This window comes from Rhinichthys klamathensis, unplaced genomic scaffold (genome assembly GCF_029890125.1).
Source record: "Rhinichthys klamathensis goyatoka isolate OS25496 unplaced genomic scaffold, OSU_Roscu_1.1 h1tg000687l_1, whole genome shotgun sequence".
NCBI lineage: Eukaryota > Metazoa > Chordata > Actinopteri > Cypriniformes > Leuciscidae > Rhinichthys > Rhinichthys klamathensis.
Window position 1 is genome coordinate 1,036,647 of NW_026607115.1, and position 20,520 is coordinate 1,057,166.

Genomic DNA, 20,520 nt, shown 5'->3' on the forward strand with positions numbered 1-20,520 from the left:
CTCATACCTTTTAAGTTGTTGCGCTTGTTATTACATTGTAGGTCACGTCAACATGGGGCGTCAACATGGCGGATGATGTCCGGATTGCATTCATACTATAGGCTATATAGTACGTACTCTTTTAGCATTCACTTAGTACTTATTGAAATTAAGTACCCACTCAGAGAGTATGCGATTTCTGATGCAGCCAAATATCTGTTTGCTAATGACTTTAGTAGGCTACATGCATGTGTGCTTGTGTTATTGCTAGCTAGCTGCTAACAATACAAGCTATTGAGTTGATGTAAATTCTGATTTTAATGGTTTTGAGCAAGTTTATGAACCTAGTAGATTTAGGGGCGGTTTCCCGGACCAAGATTAAATTAAGACGGGTGTAGGCCTTAATCTAGAATAGTTAATCATGTCTTAAAAAATGGCTTTCTGAAACACAGATTAAGTACAGATTACTAGCACCTGGACTATGGAGTCCTCAACTAAAATACACTCGATTAATTTAAAACCACCTGTGCAAATCAGGATTAGCTGGATTGAGGTTGCCTATAAAACATGGAATGAACCAAGAAAAGGTTAAAATTGTATGCAACTGAGAAGCAAATGGCAATGGGCGTTGAATAGAGAGTGCGATCAAATAACTTTTCTGAACATGAGAAAAGTCTTTTAAAGCAAATAATTTTGAGACATCCTGTTATCGAAGATAAACTGCACACATCAGCTGTTGAATCAAAGAAAAGGAATGCCTGGACATCTATTTGTAATGAATTTAATGCAAATGAACACACATCTACAAGAACAATACAACAACTTCAGGTAAGAATCATTAGTTTCATTATGGCTTTTTAAAGTCACTGTTGTATTTATAATAGTGATTTAATACAGGTGTTGTGGGAAAATATGAAATCCTAACCCTACCCCAGACCTAAACCTACCCGCGTCATCTAACTGACGCTAAAGGTAAAGCGTCAGACATATGACGCCCTAGGATCGTCATCTAACTGACGTTAAAGGGTACCCTAAAACGTCGGATGTTGAAGTATGGTCAAAAGCGTCAGTCATATGACGTCTTGGGATGAGACTGTGTTAAAATAAACGTAAAAAAAACTGTTGCTGAAGCTCAAAGAGAGAGGTTTAAGACTGGCGGAGGACCTGCAAATAAAGACTGATGATTTGGATGAGTTACTGACAGGAATACTGGAGAATCAGCAACCTTTGGAGAACATACTAGATGATGACCATCTGGACAGTTCAGATGATGGATCACATGCACCTATATTAAGTATTTGAATTTGATTTTGGCTTTTGTTTCTCTCCTCTCAAACTTCTATTTGCTTCTGTCATATGATGTGAAACATTTTCCCATTTAATCTGTATTTATTTGACCATATATGAACTGTTCATGTTTCAATGAGAAGGTCAAAACAGAACTGAAGAATTGGAAAGCAGCTTACCCTCCACATCCTCAGAAGCAAGGGTGGCAATGTCTGCTAGTACTGGTAACCAGAAGAAAAGACTCACTGTTCATGAAAAGTTGGCTAATGATTTTCATGAACATAAATTGAAGTATCTTAAGGAGGAGCATGAAATGAAGATGAAGATACTACAAGTAGAACTGGAGATAAAAATGAAGGAGAGAGTGATGCAGGCTCAAACGTCACATCAGTACAGGCTCAAATGTCACATCAGTACATGAATCTGTGAAATAAATAGGGAAAGATGGATGTTGTGGTGGTTTCAGTAACATACCAGACCAAAAAGTTGTACACTTTTAACAAATATTTGGTTTTATTATTACATGTATAAGATCTGAACAGAGGGTTGAAAGTTAAATAATGTAAAACGTTCTATTTAAAGTGGCACAATGCAAAAGCATCCCTGTATGCAAGTCCTTCTCTGTGGTTTGTTGTAAATGGTGGCACATCTGGATTGTCATCCTCTTCTATTGGGGGATCTGGGCATCCCTGCTTTTTTAGGTAGTTGTAAAGAACAGCTGTTGCAATGATGCCAGTGCAGAATCTACTTGGTTTGAATCTGAGTGTTTTCCTAAGGCACTGAAAACGACTCTTCCAAACACCAAACATGCGCTCGACTAAACCCCTTGTGCGCATATGAGCCTGGTTGTAGAGCAGTTGTTCAGCTGTTGTTGGGGGCAAGTATGGCGTAAACAAGAAATCCTTTTGAGCATACCCACTGTCACCAAGCAAAATTCCACTATGATCTCTTCTTTCAAATTGAGTATACAGAGATGAGTTGAGGAAAATTCGGGAATCATGAGTTGCACCTTTCCACCGTGCAACAATGTTTGAATATTCTAACTGGGGAGTGCATACACCTTGGACATTTATGGAAAACCAGTTCTTTCGGTTCCTGTATTCCTCAGCATCTGGAGTAGAGGGATGCTTAATGGGAATATGGGTTCCATCTATACAACCTACTGGGAAATTATTCATAGAATAGTACCTTGTAGTTAGCCTGGGTTCTAGCATCAGGGAAGTTTATGTAATGTGCTTTTAATTCACAAATGGCCCTGCACACTCTGTGAATGACTTTACATACTGTTGGTTCACTGACACCACATAAATCCCCATTTCTCGATGAAAGGTGCCATATGCCAAGAACCTTAAAGTTATGAGCACCTGGAGACAAACTGGAATAGGCTGTCCTTTTTGGGTCACAAATGAAAGCCTGGGTTCTAAGAGTGAAATTATCTCCACTGCATTTACTATATGCATGCGGAAACAATCTCGAAAACTTATTTCATCAAAACGTTGCAATGGGTCACTTCTGTCTGCAAGAACTTGCCTGGCTGGTGGAAAGCGCTGATCATCATTGACATAGTCCAAGTAATCCATGTGTCCTCCAAATGAAATTAATCTGAAGTTAAACCTGACTGCTGGTAGGTTTAATTTAAACCTCAATTTAGTCCTGAAGTTGCTCTAGGCTTCCTCCAGGAAATTAGCCTATTAAATTCAGGACTAGACCAAGTCTTAGACTTTTTAAATCCATGACAGAGAAAGCACATTTTTGTTAATCTGATTTAAATGGCCATTTTAGTCTAGGACTAGGCTTAATCTTGGTCCGGGAAACCACCCCAGAGTTTAATTTAATGCATAGGTCCTCGCCGTGGCCGCCCAAGGGCCCACGGCAACCAGAAAAGTCTTCACCGCCATGGCCGCCCGAAGGGTCCTCCCCGCCATGGCCGTTCGAACGGGTTCACCGCCATGGCCGTCCGAACAGCCTGCACTGCCAGCTCCACCCTCGCCGCCTGCACATCCTGCTCCGCCCTGGCCGCCTGCACACCCTGCTCCGCCCTGGAGGCTTCCTGCCCCTGTTAGGCCATGCCCTATTCAGCCTTCAGGGCGCCCACCCCTGTTGATGTTCTACGGCGCGAGGTCACGCCTTTTTGAAGGGGAGCGTATTGTCACAGTGTCGTCTGCACCAGTCTGTCTCAATCTGCACTACACTTCCCAGAATCCTCCTGGTCTCCACACCTGAACTCACTCCCTTAATTGTCCACCTGTTCATCGTCTTCATCAGTGTCACCTATGATCACCTTATGTTTGATTTGTATCTGTATTTAGTTTTCTTCTGCCCAGTTAGTCCTTGTCGGTTCTTGTTTATGTTACCTTGTGTTCTGTGTGAGAATTTACCTTCTGCCCGTTATCCCTGCAGGGCTCCAGACTAACTTTTTTTACTAGGAGCGCTGTTGCCCCTGACTGAACATTTTAGGAGCACAAGCAGAAAATTTAGGGGCACACCTTAAATCAGCTTGCAATGCAATTATTCAAATTTCCCCCAAAATAACTGTAATACTGACCATTTCTTTAATAATAAAGAGACTTAACGTACAGATATTACGATATGCAGTTTTATTTTAAGGTCACAGGGCTCCAGACTCAAATTTGAGGGCAGCATCACTTCAAATGAGAACTCACATTGAGTTCTACAAAAAAATAAAAATACAATCTGGTAGCACTGGGGCTGACAATAAATCACTAAGCTGATTTTAGGGTGTAGATGAAATTAACTTTTGTTATTATTGTCATTCATAATGTCTTAATATTAATTAAAAAACAAAAGGAGTGAAAAAAATTTATATTAAGGAGTGAATATAGCCAATAAACATCCTACTGTTTACAATGGTATTTTTTTTTTATATAAGAGTTATCCAACATCTTCAATTTTTTAGTTTTAGGACAATCTTTGAAGGATTGGTCATCACATAAAAAATAAATAAAAAAAAGCATTTATATATGATATTATAGTTTTGAAGTGCTAGAAAAGATGTGTAGGCTAGCTGCGTTTGACTATTTCTGTCACATTATCATATTTATGGTTAGAGTTACTTACTACATTAGCCTAAATCTATGGTGAATGTTGCTGATTTGTGGACTGAAAGCCTTCTATAAGTTTTTCTCCTGGTTTCCACGTCAGCACTGTCTGATCTGATATCTATGGTTTATAACAGAACTCTGCGCCGAATCGGAATGTTTCTCACTGGATCTCGTAGCGATGATGTTATTAATTCTGAGGCGAATTCAATGGATTTCTTCACTGGATCTCCTAGTAACAGTGTCGCGTGAGCGAGATCGGCCCGCGACTGGCAAGTTCGGGTCTTTATTTTACTGTCAATGGTTCGGGGCGCTGCTCCATTGATATATAAGAAAGGCTTTGCGCTGCTCTGTCTATTATTGGTCCGGAATAATTAACGGTCCGTGAAGCATAAATGAGTAGCGTATTTTCGTTCCACTTTCATTTTGTTTGCATTCGCTGCTTGGTAACGAGTCGATAGATCGCTCATTGCTCAGACGGACATAGCAGCTTGTGATATTTGTCTCCGTCTCCTTCCCACAGACACGCGCGCTCTCTATTCTTGTCACACTCACTCATTCCGGATTCATTGACGCGCCCCTTCCACGCTTAACCATCCGTTTAACGTGAGGCAAATATACTGGTCGCACATGTGCGACTGGATGTAAAATTCAGTCGTACACTCTCAAATTTTAGTCGCAAAATGCGGCCATTTGGTCGCAGTCTGGAGCCCTGCCCTGTAGGCCTACCTGTGTTTTGGATTTAGTAAATATTTGAATTGGAGCCTTTTTGACTCAGCCTTTTTTCAGCACGCACCACACCTGTGACAGTAACTCGTTGGATTTTATAGTGTAATATATATATATATATTTTTTTTGTGGATTCTGTTTAATCTGGTTCATTATCATACAACATTCATAATACATATAGATACAGATCTTCTATGTTTTAGCCTTCTTGTCGCTGATTTGAATTCTAACTTTTATTATATGAGCAAAAGCAGCCAATAAGGCAGAAAAGGGGATATAACTTTATAAAGATTTCATTTTTCACTCAGTCTTGTCACAGCGAGAGTCTTAGAAGCAAGGGAGAGCAGGATCCAACCACAGCAAGTGAAAGCTAATCATGAAACTAGAAGCCAGAATCAAGTAGAGATGGGCACTTTCGAAACACTGTTTCAAGCTTCGAAACATTTGCAAATCTTTTGTTTTGAATCAGTGGATTGGGGCATTGTCAGGAATCAATCAGATTCATTCCCATCCACCACTCAAAGATCACTCTCCCCGGAATATTAACCAGTCACACCTGTTCACAATCAGTCACCTCGTTACCCAGCCCTATAAAACACTCACGCACACCCCAGTCATTGTCAAGCCTCCAACAGGAGAAGACCGTTACCCACGATTTCCTGAAGTTTCTAATCTGCCAACGAAGACCCATCACGTAACTATACTCATCCCTGAATATACTCACCTTTGTCTCCCTGTCTTGCTGTCTCCAGTATTCCAGTCTGGTTCCCTGTTTCCCGAGTCTTGCCATTGGAATCCAAGTGCTCCACGTGTCCACCGAAATCTCCCTGTGTCTCCCTGGATCTGAAACAGAAGAGTATTCATTTCACTGGACGTTGTCTACCCACGTCCAACTCTCTGAAGAAGGGTCTGCTCACCTGGGATTCTCTGCACGACGTGATCGTCAACGCACCTGCACATGAACTTTGTCTCTGCACATATATCACTGTTAATAAACTCACGTTTGCTTTCACTTACCTCCGCCTCTGTGCCTGTATCCTGACAGAAGGCTTGACCAGAACAGAAAAGTGAAACAGCGCGATGGAAGATATTCACCATGATGATAACCCTGTACAGGCTGCAGCCGCTGTTCAAGATTCCGGTCAGTCTACGCTCAGAACTTCCGCAGACTCCACTACTTCGGTGATATGCTTCGCTAACCAGGCATCACGTCCAGCGCCATTCTCCGGACGGGCGGAGGATTGCAACGGGTTCCTGCTTCAGTGTTCGCTCGCTCTGGAACAGCAAAATCAGTTATATCCCACAGAAAGATCGAAAATCGCTTTTATCATCCAACAGTTATCCGGGGCTGCTTTGAGATGGGCTGAAACCATGTGGTTACAGGAGTCCACTACAACTTCATCGGTACAAGGGTTTGTAGACCATTTTAAAGAAGTTTTCGGACGACCAGTTGATGATTCTTCCACCAGTGACAAACTACTGCAACTATACCAAGGTCGAAAATCTGTTTCTGAGTATTCGTTGGAATTTCGCACTTTAGCCTCTGTAAGTGGGTGGAACGACAAGGCACTCATTTCTGTTTACCGACGTGGTCTGAATCCTGCTCTCCGTCTGCAAATGGCGATATATGATGACAGTCTGGGTGTAGAAAAATTTATCCAACAAGCTCTCCGTGTGCATCAACGATCTCAGGGCTGTTACTCAGAAAATCGCCGATCCACTAGTAATTCTCAATATCCCACAGTGACTCCGCCCGAAGCAGATGAAGAGAAGATGCAAGTGGATACTTACCGACTGTCCCCAGCGGAACGTGCCCGGCGCCGTGAACTCAGGTTATGTCTGTATTGTGGAATGGGAGGACACTTTCGTCAGTCATGTCCGACTCGACCCCCCAGGATGCTTGTGAGTTCTGTCTTTACGGCCGATTCGGTCTCAGCCCCACTAACTATTTCAGTGATCTTAAAATCCACGACTTTCCATGTTTCAGCCACAGCCATTGTGGACTCCGGGTCGGCAGGGAACTTCATCTCGGGACGACTCTGCCAAAAACTCCGGCTCGAGAAATCAGCCACCGCCAGACCATACTCCATCCATGCAGTGACGGGTGAAACCATAAACAAGGGGTATGTCACAGCTCAGATTAAACCCATCATCCTGGGTGTCGAAAATACACATCACGAACTCTTTGAACCTTTCATATTAGAGAACAGTCAGACTGATCTAATTCTGGGTCGCCCATGGCTTATTCGACACCAACCCAATATCAACTGGTCATCTGGTAAGATCCTAAACTGGGGTTGTAAGTGTGCATCCAGAACTGCCGAGCTGGCGATCACATCCATCGTTGATGCACCTAACATTGTCCCAGTAAACTCAACCTCCATCGAAAGCCCCACTGAGAGCCTGTCCGTTTCCATACCTACCTGTTATTCCTCGTTTGCAGATGTGTTCAATCCTGTCGAGGCTGCTAAATTACCCCCTCATCGAGCTTGGGATTGTGCGATCGACCTTGTTCCAGGAGAACCCATTCCTAAGGGACGAATCTACTCCCTGTCTATTCCTGAACAGAAAGCCATGCAGCAGTACATTGAAGAGGCTCTGAAACAAGGGTATATCCGTTCCTCCACGTCGCCTGCTGCTGCCAGCTTTTTCTTTGTTCCTTAGAAGGATGGCGGACTACGTCCGTGTATCGACTATCGAACCCTGAACAGAATAACCGTGAAGTTCAGCTATCCACTACCGTTGGTTCCTTCATCACTGGAGCAGCTGCGTGAGGCCAAGATGTTCACTAAACTGGACTTGAGGAGCGCATATAACCTCATCCGAATTCGTGAAGGCGACGAATGTAAGACCGCGTTCATCACCCCTGCTGGCCACTACGAATATTTGGTTATGCCGTATGGACTGGTCAACGCTCCTTCCATCTTTCAAAGCTTCATGGATGAGGTATTCCGAGATTATCTGAACCAATTCGTAATAATCTACATCGATGACATTTTAATCTATTCCAAGAATCCAGTGGAACACCAACGACACGTCTCCTTAGTCCTCCAACGGCTACGTGAGTTCTCTTTGTTCCTAAAGGCAGAAAAATGCTCATTTCACCAAACTTCAGTCGAATTCCTAGGCTATCAACTCAGTGAAAAAGGAGTACAGATGGACGATCGCAAGACCAAGGCGATCACTTCATGGCCAACCCCACAAACGGTAAAGGAATTGCAAAGATTCCTTGGCTTTGCCAACTTTTATCGGAGGTTCGTTCACCAGTACAGCCTGCTAACAGCTCCCCTAACGTCACTCCTAAAGGGAAAACCAAAGACGCTGCTCTGGACTGAGGAAGCCGACCACGCATTCCAGTCTTTGAAAACCGCCTTCACCACTGCCCCTCTACTCCAACATCCTAATCCCGAAGAGATGTTCATCGTAGAAGTTGATGCCTCCACCACTGGAGTAGGAGCAGTGTTGTCTCAGTATTCCAATTTGTCACCCAAACCTATGCCATGTGCGTTCTTCTCCCACAAGTTATCACCCGCCGAAGTAAACTATGATATCGGCAATCGGGAACTCCTGGCGGTAAAACTTGCGCTTGAAGAATGGCGACACTGGTTGGAGGGCGCCAAACACCCGTTCCTGGTTCTCACCGACCATAAGAACCTCCAGTATCTGAAAGAAGCAAAACGACTCAATCCACGCCAGGCTAGATGGGCGCTTTTCTTCACTCGATTTCACTTCCAGATCTCCTATCGTCCAGGCTCTAAGAACATCCGAGCGGATGCTCTGTCTCGTCTCCATGCTCCTGAAACTCACCATGAAGAACCCGAGAACATCTTGCCAGAGAAAATCTTTGTCAATCCCATTCAGTGGGACTTAAACGAACAACTGATGGAATTGTCTCGAGACCAACCCAGTCCTACGGAATGCCCAGCTGGGAAAATCTACGTACCCGATGAATTCCGTATAGCACTTATCTCCTCAGCGCACTCCTCCGTGGGTACGGGTCACCCAGGAGTCACCAAAACCTGCTCCACTCTCCAAAACTGCTACTGGTGGCCCAACATGCTCCGAGATGTCAAATCATTCATCCAGGGGTGCATCCTATGTGCAATGAACAAAAACCCTCGTCATTTGCCCGCAGGAAAACTCATGCCTCTACCCGTTCCTCAAAGACCCTGGTCGCACATTGGGGTGGATTTTGTGACTGATCTTCCACCCTCCGAAGAGAACACCTGCATCCTGGTGGCCGTCGACCGCTTTTCGAAAGCGTGTAAGCTGATTCCCCTGAGAAACTTACCCACAGCATTTGCAACCGCAGAACTGTTAATGGAACATGTCTTCCGGAATTTCGGCCTTCCAGAGGACATTGTATCAGATAGGGGGCCTCAATTCATTTCAAAAGTTTGGCGAGCCTTCTTTGCACTGATGAATGTCACCGTAAGTCTCACTTCAGGGTATCACCCACAGGCAAATGGTCAGGCAGAAAGAAAGGTCCAGGATGTCAGTCGTTTCCTCCGAACTTTCTGCCATGCCAATCAGCACCTCTGGAGTCGTTACCTCGTGTGGGCCGAGTATGCCCAAAATTCCCTTAGACAAACCTCCACCAATCTCACTCCGTTCCAATGCATTCTGGGTTACCAACCTCCACTGTTTCCGTGGTCCGGGGAACCCTCAGAAGTCCCAGCAGTTAATGCCTGGTTCCGGGACAGTGAGAGAATATGGAACCAAGCTCACCATCACCTCCAACAAGCCATAAACCGCCACAGTCACTTTGCAAACGTTCACCGAAGCAACACCCCCGAATACCAACCTGGACAATTGGTTTGGCTCTCAACAAAGGATATCCGGTTGAGACTACCCTGTCGCAAGTTAAGTCCAAGATATATCGGTCCGTTTCCCATAACAAGACAAATCAATCCAGTTACCTACCAACTCCGTCTGCCAAGTCAATACCGCATCCACCCCTCATTCCATGTTTCCCTCCTGAAGCCCCATCACTCATCCGTTCCAGTCCCCTCTACAGATCTAGCACAAGATGAAAATCCTCCGGTACCCCCCATTGAAACAGAATCCATCTTCGCTGTAAGAGAGATCCTGGACTCCCGACGTCGGGGTGGTCTACTCGAGTATCTGGTTGACTGGGAAAATTATGGACCGGAAGAGAGGTGTTGGATACCTCGTAAGGACATCCTTGATCCCATGCTACTCACTGCTTTCCACGAACAACACCCTGACAAACCTGCTCCTCGACCTCGAGGTAGACCCCCACGACGTCGGGGTCCTAGGTCCGCTGGCGCGGACGCTGGAGGAGGGGGTAGTGTCAGGAATCAATCAGATTAATTCCCATCCACCACTCAAAGATCACTCTCCCCGGAATATTAACCAGTCACACCTGTTCACAATCAGTCACCTCGTTACCCAGCCCTATAAAACACTCACGCACACCCCAGTCATTGTCAAGCCTCCAACAGGAGAAGACCGTTACCCACGATTTCCTGAAGTTTCTAATCTGCCAACGAAGACCCATCACGTAACTATACTCATCCCTGAATATACTCACCTTTGTCTCCCTGTCTTGCTGTCTCCAGTATTCCAGTCTGGTTCCCTGTTTCCCGAGTCTTGCCATTGGAATCCAAGTGCTCCACGTGTCCACCGAAATCTCCCTGTGTCTCCCTGGATCTGAAACAGAAGAGTATTCATTTCACTGGACGTTGTCTACCCACGTCCAACTCTCTGAAGAAGGGTCTGCTCACCTGGGATTCTCTGCACGACGTGATCGTCAACGCACCTGCACATGAACTTTGTCTCTGCACATATATCACTGTTAATAAACTCACGTTTGCTTTCACTTACCTCCGCCTCTGTGCCTGTATCCTGACAGGCATGTATCAAACTCACTAAATCAGGTGATTTCTACAAACGATTATAGTCAATGTTTCAAACCTTGTTTTTGAAACATTGCAAAATTCTGATGGTTTACCACTAGATGTCACCAATCACTAGATGTCAGTGAAGTAAAAATAAAAAATCTGGGAATAAATTCATATTTTCACATTTATCTATTTTTAATTTCTTCAGGTTTGATCCTCCATATACTTATGCACAGCGTCTGAAATTAACACTCACCAAGCAAGTGCCAAATGCGAGTAAAAATCTCCAATGACAAATATATGAAACGGTGTCAACCGCCAGTTGGCTGCTTTTATGAATTCTAACAATGCATGTTGTGAGAACATGAACAAGCGCGAACGGCGCTCTGAACAGTTGACGGGGCGGTGCTGCATCATCACAAAAGTTTAAGCCTTGCCAATTTAAACATTCAAGCACAACAAAGACGCGAAAGTGAACTCAATTCGTTACTTGCGCGCCGTGGGAAGTTTTCTATGCACAAACAACAGCGTGTGCCCAGAAAGCCATTTCTCAGACAGCACATGAATGCTGAATTTGAGCTCTCTTTCACATCTTCTTGCGCTTGAAAGAACAAATTCACACAAAGTATCCTAGTAAACATAGTCAGTTATGTCCCTCCTAGGGCTTAGTGGCCACATACGTGGACAGCACATTTTTGCTCTTATGTCCACAATTGTGTTCACTGCTGAATTGGTGGTGTTATGGACACGTATGGGGGTACTTATACTGCCATCTGGTAGTGTCAGAAATTTATAACACACTATGGTCAAAATTCAAAATGGCGGCAAACACAAGGAAAGATTCAAGTGGTAGCTCCATACACAAACGTCGACCAGTTAAGAAGTTCTGTCATATTTCATGGCTTATTCTGATTTAGATATTTATAAAAGCCTTGTATATTTGTCATGACATGCAACTTTGAAAAAAAAAGTGCAAAACTACCAACTTTGTAGGTCGCTAAACATGAAGTACACGGATGTGTACTTATGGACTGAAGCTCCTCGAAACAACTAATATGCTAGTAAACATGCACACACATAAAATGGGAAAAAAGCTAGCTCTGATGCAGCTAAAAAGGTGCACATGGTCCCAATGACATAAATAACAATTAAATCACTAAATACATACGTACATACTTAAATTAGTTGGGTTGAAAATGTTAGTAAAAATGTAATATGCTAGTAAAAATGTGCACATGTAAATTAGCTTGTATATTATCCAATTATGTTATTTATTGGAATAAATAACAAATAAATAATGCAAACCTACATAAATTAAATTAATTTGTATTTGATTTTATCATGTTTTTATTTCCAGAGCGTTTTTCTGTGCAAAGAGCATTGGAGCTACTTTGGGTTAATTGATGGAGATAACACAGATTTGGATGTGTCTGATAACGATGATCCCTTAGAGATGTCTTATTGATCACAAGTTCAGTATGGTGTACCACAAGGCAGAAGGCTCAGTACTAGGACCGTTGCAGTTCACTCTATACATGCTCCCCTTGGGAGATATCATTAGGAAGCATGGCATTAGTTTTCACTGTTATGCTGATGATACTCAGCTCTATATTTCTTCACGCCCCGACGAAACTTGCCAATACAAAAAAACCTAATGCATTGCTGATATAAAAACTGGATGACTATCAATTACCAACTTTAAAACTAAAAAATCTAAATTACGTCATGTGCTTTCAATGAAAAATGTGGAACAGTTAGTTCATTACATCAAGGCTAGATCATTGTAATGCTCTACTGGATGGTTGCCCTGCACGCTTAATAAACAAACCTCAGCTGGTTCAAAACGCAGCCACTAGAGTTCTTACCAGAACCAGGAAGTATGACCATATTGCCCGGTTATGTCAACATTGCTGTCACAGTCTTCGTCTGCACCTGTCTGTCTTAGTCATCTTCACTACACTACCCAGAATCCTCCTTGTCTCCACACCTGTACTCACTCCCTCATTATCCACCTGTCCCTCGTCATCATCATCTGTGTCACCTGTCTTCACCTCGTTAGTGTTCATTTGTCTCTGTATTTAGTTTGCTTCTGTTCATTCAGTCTTTGTCGGTCGTCGTCAATGTATAGTTGTAGTAGTGTGAGTTTTGTTATCCTGCCTGTACCTGTTTTTAGTTTGTTATCAGTAAATGTTAAAATTGGAGCCTTCTTGCCCCAGACTCTTCTTCAACCCGCACCACAACCCTGACAGAACGACCGACCAAACAAAAGATGGACTTGGCGGGCCATACCCTAACAGACTACCTCATCAGGATCCTGTTTGAGAGAGGTCTCCGCATCACCATCACCCCAGTGATGCCTCCAACCATCTTCGCCACGCCGTCCATTTTCACCCCGGATCCAGCAGAGCCCGCTGATCCTGCGCCAGAGACGATTCACGTCCAGCCTGCCCAGCCAGAGACGGTTCACGTCCAGCCTGCCCAGCCAGAGACGGTTCATGTCATGCCTGCCCAGCCTGAGACAGATCCGTCCTGCATCAAGCCTTCGCCGCTGGTTCCGTCCAGCCCAGAGACCCCTTCGCCGCTGGTTCCGTCCAGCCCAGAGACCCCTTCGCCGCTGGTTCCGTCCAGCCCAGAGACCCCTTCGCCGCTGGTTCCGTCCAGCCCAGAGACCCCTTCACCGCTGGTTCCGTCCAGCCCAGAGACCCCTTCACCGCTGGTTCCGTCCAGCCCAGAGACCCCTTCACCGCTGGTTCCGTCCAGCCCAGAGACCCCTTCACCGCTGGTTCCGTCCAGCCCAGAGACCCCTTCACCGCTGGTTCCGTCCAGCCCAGAGACCCCTTCACCGCTGGTTCCGTCCAGCCCAGAGACCCCTTCACCGCTGGTTCCGTCCAGCCCAGAGACTAGTAATGACTCTGTCACTCTCCCTATTAAATTTTTTGGGGGGGGCCATAGGGCTCCGCCATGGCCGCCCGAAGGGCCTCCATCGCCATGGCCACCCGAAGGGTCCGCACCGCCATGGCCGCCCGAAGGGTCCGCACCGCCATGGCCGCCCGAAGGGCCCGCACCGCCATGGCCACCCGAAGGGTCCGCACCGCCATGGCCGCCCGAAGGGCCCGCACCGCCATGGCCGCCCGAAGGGCCCGCACCGCCATGGCCGCCCGAAGGGCCCGCACCGCCATGGCCGCCCGAAGGGCCCGCACCGCCATGGCCGCCCGAAGGGCCCGCACCGCCATGGCCGCCCGAAGGGTCCGCACCGCCATGGCCGCCCGAAGGGTCCGCACCGCCATGGCCGCCCGAAGGGTCCGCACCGCCATGGCCGCCCGAAGGGTCCGCACCGCCATGGCCGCCCGAAGGGTCTCCACCGCCCTGGCCACGCCCATGTCCTGCTCCGCCCTGGCCACGTCCTGCTCCGCCCTGGCCGCCTTCACGTCCTGCTCCGCCCTGGCCGCCTGCACTTCCTGATCCACCCTGGAGGCTTCCCGTCCCAGTTTGGCCACACCCTGGCCAGCCTTCAGGGCGCCCGCCCCCCCACCCCATTGATGTTCTACGGCGCGAGGTCGCGCCTTGTTGAAGGGGGGCGTTCTGTCACAGTCTTCGTCTGCACCTGTCTGTCTTAGTCATCTTCACTACACTACCCAGAATCCTCCTTGTCTCCACACCTGTACTCACTCCCTCATTATCCACCTGTCCCTCGTCATCATCATCTGTGTCACCTGTCTTCACCTCGTTAGTGTTCATTTGTCTCTGTATTTAGTTTGCTTCTGTTCATTCAGTCTTTGTCGGTCGTCGTCAATGTATAGTTGTAGTAGTGTGAGTTTTGTTATCCTGCCTGTACCTGTTTTTAGTTTGTTATCAGTAAATGTTAAAATTGGAGCCTTCTTGCCCCAGACTCTTCTTCAACCCGCACCACAACCCTGACAATTGCATTGGCTCCCTATTAACCATCGTATACATTTTTAAATATTGCAATGTTTCCATGTTGTTTTTACTCTCTGATAGTCAAAACGTGTTAAAAAATATGTGTGTATGTGTTATTAATACATTAAAAAACAGTCAGGAAAAAAACTGCTGTGTTCAAGGCAGAAATAAAGGGTTTTTCATTCTATTACACAAAGGTGACTTTATTGTGTTTTATGGAAATTCGGACCATGAGTCCACATATGTGGACATCATTTTTCTCTAAAAGTACATCATATCAAAAGATGATTCTTAGTTTTTATTCGAATTAGGTTCCAATAAGCCCAAATAGCAAAGAGAATTAAAAAATGCATGTAAAAAATCAGCTTGGGCCTTAAGAGGTTAAGTTAACATAAATAGTTGAGAAAGAAAACAAATGTGTACAGTATCAGTATACTGGATCCGTGCAGGTCTTAAAGTAACAGTATCCTAATAATCCGGCTGCTGTATGTCATTAATATTAATCAAACAACAAAAGACAAAGAGACAATCACTCACCTTCTCTTATCTGAATAACTTAAGGATTAATTTATGTTTAATTTATACAGTGAAGACTATGCAGTGATATTTTACTATATAATTGTCACCAGGTGACGAAGGGCGGAACCATTATTTCGGTGTTGTTTCCATGGGGAGCTAATTTAATGTAACCACTTTAATGTAATTCAATGTGCCACTTTTGCCCCAGGAAAAACAGTTCGGCTGGATCCCGCAAACGGGAGAAACGAGCGGCAGCTGCGAGATGGGCGGAGATTGAATCATGGCGTTCACGAGGGGGATCATAAAAGCGGATGTTTGAGTGAAGAAAGCATGCAGAGCTGGAAGGATAGAGCGGGAAGGGGCGATCCACGGCAGAGAAGGAGTCTAAAACGGCGATTCAACCTGGATGGGGAAGGAGAGACAACAGTAACAGAGAACTTTTAATGTCAGTGGTGTGTGCGTAGTACATTTCCCGTACAGTCTGGATGTGCTGTTTCATCAACTCAGGAGGAGGGAGTCGGCTGGGATAACGAGCGGAGACCTTATTCACTGCGAGTTGGTGTGAGTTGCAGTGCTTAGTGTGAAGTGAACACCTGTTACTATTTGAAGTGATTGATGTATGCACCGGTGTGAGGATTGTCACCTTGTGTCTGTCCGTGTTCCCAGCCGTTACACTCACTGTCCTGGAGTGCTGAGTCAGAAGTAACCATTTACTGTGTGAGGAGTGTGCACTGTAGAGGGTTGTAGCTCCAGTCTGTCCAGTGTGAAGAGGATTCGTGAAAGGTTCATGTATGGCTGTTTGATTCTCCTGTTCCAAATAGGAACCAGTATCTGCCCATTGAGCTTTCTCACACTGAAGAAAGCCCTGTCGTGAGTATGTGCATGCTGTTGACTTGAAGAGGATTGGTGAAACATTCATGTATTGCTGTTTGATTGCCCTGTTCCAAATAAGAACCAGTATCTGCCCATTGAGCTTCTCACACTGAAGAAAGCCCCTGCTGTGAGTATTTAAATATTGATGACTTGAAGAGGATTTGTGAAACATTCATGTATTGCTGTTTGATTCCCCTGTTCCAAATAAGAACCAGTATCTGCCCATTGAGCTTCTCACACTGAAGAAAGCCCTGTCGTGAGTATATGCATGCTGTTGACTTGAAGAGGATTCGTGAAATGTTCATCCATTGCTTACCCCTGGCTGCCCGAAGAGGAACGGTCGTGTGCATTCCAGATCAACATCTGCTCCCTTACTTAACCCTGGCTGCCCGAAGAGGAACTGTCGTGCGAATTCCAGATCAGCATCTGCTCCATTACTTGCCCCTGGTGGTGCGAAGAGGAACTGTCGGGTGTACTCCTGAGAAGCATCTGCTCATTTACTGGCCTCTGGCTGTGAGGAGAACGACGGTGTGAATTCCTTGCAAGAGTCTGTTCCGTGACTTACCTTTGGCCGCCCGAAGAGGCCCCGCTGCGTGTATCCACTGTTAGTGCCTGCTCCGTCGCACACTCCTGGCGGCCAGGAAGAGGAGACACCAAGTTTTAGTTTAGGAAATTAATTCAATAAAATACTTTTTATACTTGATACCTTGTCTGGTTTCGTGGTGTCTCTGGGTAACTCCTCGAGGTGGTACGCTCACAGGGGTGGTCTGCGCCAGGGGGGTTCATCCCAGCTTGTGACATAATAGGTGGACAAAACAATACGTGAAACAGTAGGGGAAAAATACCCAGATGACCTGCTACTACCACCAAGATTGCAAATCTGATGAAAACTTTACTATCCTATGAGGCCACGGGAGAAGAGTTATGAAATGATGTGAAGACTCACACTGTAAATCACATGACAATTGTTAAATCTGATCATAGGATTTTCCGATGTTGGGAAACCCATTTATAGCCAATAAAGAGACTATGAATCAAATAGTTTTTTGAAGACAAAGATACCCACACTTCCAAAGGCCATAGAGAGAAGGAAGGTCTAGCTAAAACAAGTACTCTAAAAAGAGATACATTCTAAGTTTGCATATGCATTTGTGAACACGTAGTGCATTGCTAGCTCTGCTAGCGAATGTCGTCTTGTGGTACCATCTCAAAGAGGCACAAAATCTCTTTCTCGGACCTTTACCATGGCTGTTCCCTATTGGTGGAATGATCTGCCTAACTCAACCAGAGCTTCTGAGTCAGTAGCCACTTTCAAGAAACTGCTGAAGACATATCTTTTTCGGCAGCACTTGATTCAGTAGAATTAACACTTTCTCTTCTCTTCTATTCTTAAAAAAAAAAAAAAAACTGCACTAAAATTAAACTGAGAGGGGTTATAGCACTTACGTATTGTTGTCCTTCTGTTAGTTTAACTGCTTCTATTCTCATTTGTAAGTCGCTTTGGATAAAAGCGTCTGCTAAATGAATAAATGTAAATGCATTACTGACCTTCATGACCCAAGACACAGTTGTTATGCCTCAAACAGAACACAATTAAATGTATAAGAGCAAAAATCAAACTGAACATTGACAACAAAACAGATTAATTTGATTGTATAATGATCAAATAAATTAAATTACAAAACAAGTGTGTATTTATCATCTATTTCAGCATAACAATGGCCTCCATGTAGTGGCAAATGCATCACAAAGAGAGATGGTCAGCTTTACTTTATAGGACTTTGTGCCGTCCTGAAGAGAACACACTGTGCAAGATTAATCCTGCTTCAGTCCACATCATCAGTGAAATTGTGAAGCTGTTTTAAAATATTGATTAATTTGAAGAAAAGAATAGGTCCAAACAACATTGAACCACACTGACTTTGATTATATGGAAAAAATAGCATTTTTTCAAAATATATTTTTTGTTCCACAGAAGAGAGTAAATGCATATAAGTATTAGAATGGCATGAGGATATGTAAATTATGACAATTAAATTTTTTAGGTGAGCTATCCTTTTAATATTTTAACACAAATGTAACAAGTAAAAAGTAACATCAACATGAAACGACTTTGCAACAATGTGATGCAGTTTTGAGTAAAATTTCAACAGAAAAACTGTTTGTATTTGATTTTACTCATTGGAAAAGGATTGGATGGTGAAAAGTGCCTCTATATGCCAATTGTGACAGTTCCCAGGTACCCATTTGGCCCGGATCCGGCAGGCCAGAAGAAATAACTCGGCCCGGTTGCCAGACTTGTGATGAACACGGGATGAATTATTCCCCAGAATCGGCCCAAATACACTGACCCGAGTCCGGCTAACAAAACAGCTGGCATTGAGCCACAATCATGCCGACAAGAATTGAACACTTACGCGGTACTGGCCCGAGTCTGGGTACTAAAACTGAGCCGACACTGCCGGCATTGGGCCACAATCACCGACAAAAAATGGTACACTCAGCCGGTACCGGTCTGAGTCTTGTTGGCTAAATAATAAAAATGGTACACTTAGCCGGTACTGGTCTGAGTCCTGTTGGCTAAATAAAAAAATATATACTTGCACTTACTCTTATACTTATATCTTTTTTTGTGTGTGTTTAGTACAACTTTTAAAATATGTGTATTAAAGACTCATTCCAGTTTTTATTTAAAAACAAAGCTTTGAATATTTTTTTTTCTTCAAAATGCCATTATTACCTTAAAATGTACTAAACTAAAGTAATCAACTAAAAAAAAGGTACAGTGTCCTTGTTAAGCCTACATGTACTTATGCATGTCAACTAAATATTTCAACTTTACAAAGAGTAAGGGTTTGGCCATTACACCATTGAAGCTGCAATATCATGAAAACATCATTTTTGTTGATTTTGCTCCTGATATTGTACTATTGATCAATCTGTCGAATAATAGAATGTTTCAATTGTGGAAAAAAATCATTTAATATTCTGACTACAGACAAAGCAATAAGAACTGTTTATGAATTTATTAGAAAATGAAGACTTCACATTGGTTAGTTTAGTAGCTGGTGTCCTGAGTGTAGCTCCAACCAGCTCCAAAACACTTGCCTGGAAGTTTTTAGTAATCCTGCTGACTTTGATTAGCTGATTCAGGTGTGTTTAATTAGTGTGTTGAACGGTTTATTAAAATTATATTATATGTTAGATTATCAAAGGTTTACTCACCATGGTAGCAAGAAGTTCTTCTGGTCTTCTGGCAATTAGCAGCACAAATAGCCCGCCAGGTGTCGTCACTAGATGTCCCAGCTAGTGCGCATGTCTTGAGAATCATATAGCAGAAATAATGTTAAAGTTCCCATAACCACTTTAAGCTTGTTTCATTATATGAATTAAAACATTAATTTCCAAATATAGTTAGTTAAGAAAAAAGAGAACGTGGGAAAAAAGGAAACAAAAATATTAATAGGAATTTAAATAAAAAACACAAATAACAAAACGTAGACAGGGAAAGGATGTTATGTTTAAGTTTAAGGGTCACTGTTACCTACAATTTACCACTTTGTATAAGGAGACCCACCCCCTGCACTCAACCTACACTGGTCCAGGTCTGAATGGCCATATCTCACCCAAAATCAGACCAGCCCTTATGGTCCGTAATCGGGCCTGATGTGGCTAAATATGTTGTGTCTCAGCGCAAATCAGGCCGAATCTGTACATCCAAAGCCTAGCCAAATCTGGCAACCATACTGGGCCAGAGCTGGCTGACTTTTGGTGAGCTGCTGCCAGAACACGGCCGAGTGAGCCGACACTCAGCCGCAATCGGCCCGATTGCGCTGGCTACCTGGTTTACTGTATCACAAGAGCACTTGGAGACATAACTTGCTCTGCCTTTTTTTTTCTCGAGTGATGACATTTTGATACAAGATTACAAAGGCAAATATTTTTCTTCAAATTAAATAACGTGCACTGATGAATCATACACACACAAAAAAACTGGAACATGCTTTAAAAAATTAAATGGGAAAAGAAATATAGGTAATAATAGGTTAAATCGGTTCAGCTGGCTTTTGCTACTGCACCCTACTGACTATTAGTTAACTTTTTTTCCAGTGAGCCAACATCATTTTCTTTCCATATGGTGACTATTAATTCAAGGTCGAATTAATAATTAATTTGGTGTAATTAATCTTTCTCCTAGCTAAATGATGTGGGTTTTTCAAAAGCACATATTGACTCTTTAATACACAGATTATCGGTAGATATTTTGGAGACCCACACAGGAAAGTGAACAC

At 44.0% G+C, this 20,520-nt stretch overlaps 1 protein-coding gene across 1 annotated transcript in view; it reads right to left on the bottom strand.

Annotated features, from left to right (window-relative positions):
- Positions 1-20,520, bottom strand: part of zgc:174917 (uncharacterized protein LOC565650 homolog) — a 215,819-nt gene that overhangs the window by 107,166 nt on the left and 88,133 nt on the right. The gene's annotated exons all lie outside the window — the stretch shown is intronic.